Source organism: Dromiciops gliroides, chromosome 4 (assembly GCF_019393635.1).
Source record: "Dromiciops gliroides isolate mDroGli1 chromosome 4, mDroGli1.pri, whole genome shotgun sequence".
NCBI lineage: Eukaryota > Metazoa > Chordata > Mammalia > Microbiotheria > Microbiotheriidae > Dromiciops > Dromiciops gliroides.
The window spans coordinates 166,360,925-166,362,245 of record NC_057864.1 but is presented as its reverse complement, the minus strand read 5'-3'; the positions used below and the strand labels follow the sequence as shown (position 1 = coordinate 166,362,245).

Here is a 1,321-nt window from a genome sequence, read left to right as displayed (position 1 = left end):
GCCAAGTTAGAGAGGGAGACAGAGACAGAGAGACAGAGAGAGAAAGACAGAGACAGAGAGAGAGGGACAGAGACAGAGACAGAGAGAAAGACACAGAGAGACAGACAGACAGACAGAGACTGAGAGAGAGAGAGATGTTACAGAGACTCTTTGGGAGAAACAAGGGTGAGAAATAGCAAAATGTAGATGGCTCCTCTATATATACCTAATCTCTAGCTTGCCTCCCTAAACTCTGCAAGGATTGATCTCCTTGGATGATATTAGGTTTTTTCTTGATGTGAGTAGAGATCTCCTCTCACTTACTTTCTTTCTTTTCTTTTCTTTTTTTTTAAATAAACGTTTTATTTACTCATCAACAGAGTAGTTCTAAAACCACAGCTTCTGGAAGAACCACTTGTTTTTGCCTGTCTTGTACCTGTCTTCAAACTTGGCCTTGGCCTCCCTTCTCGCCTTAGTTTTAGTTCAGGGTCACAGAACACATCCTTGTTGACAACTGTTTTGTCCAAAGGGATAACCATAGAGTATCTGGTGGGCATGAGGTGGTTGTAGTTATAAACTTTCATGAAGGACATGATTTTCGATCTCTTGGCAATCTTCTTTTTGCCCTTTGCTGTGGTCACCTTTCAAGGGTAGTGGTTGATGCCTGCCACCAAGGCATGGCTGTAGGGCCTGTCGGATGTCCCATCAATGTTCTTGACGATGACGGATTTGCTCCCGGAGTACCGCCCGGCCAGGACCAGCACCACCTTCCCGGGTTATATGAACTTGCCCATTTCTGGGGAGAGAACGCTGCAGGAAAGAGACCCTTAATTAGTGCCGGGGAGGCCTCGGGCACCGCTGAGCCCAGAACCAGCCCCAGCTCCTTCAGCCTGCCCGCGGGCCCACATCCCCGCCCATCCCACAGGTATGGAGGCCCCCAGGTCCTTGCTGACATGGGACCCGAGGGCCCCGGTGTGCCGCAGGGCGCATATGGCAGCGGATCCTATCGTGGCCCAGAGCCCGGAACCCCTCATCTCACTTTCAGCAAAAAAGCTCATTTACTCTTGTATATTCTTTAGTATATCCTAATCTGTATAACTTCTGAGATTTCTGTTTGCTCTTCTGCTTGGATAAATGACTTTACTGGCTATGCACTATCTGTGATGGTCTTTTGTGTAACCAGCATTTGTCAGAAAGGAGATAAGCTGGTGAGTATAAGCTAAAGGCTACCCTTCCCTTTAAGAGTCATTAGGGATGGGGCAGCTAGATGGCGCAGTGGATGGAGCACCGACCCTGGAGTCAGGAGTACCTGGGTTCAAATCCGGCCTCAGACACTTAACAC

General features: G+C 48.4%; 1 pseudogene; it reads right to left on the bottom strand.

Annotated features, from left to right (window-relative positions):
• Positions 1–366: 366 nt before the first annotated feature.
• On the bottom strand, positions 367–773 carry LOC122725935 (annotated as a pseudogene).
• Between the last annotated feature and the right edge of the window lie 548 nt (positions 774–1,321).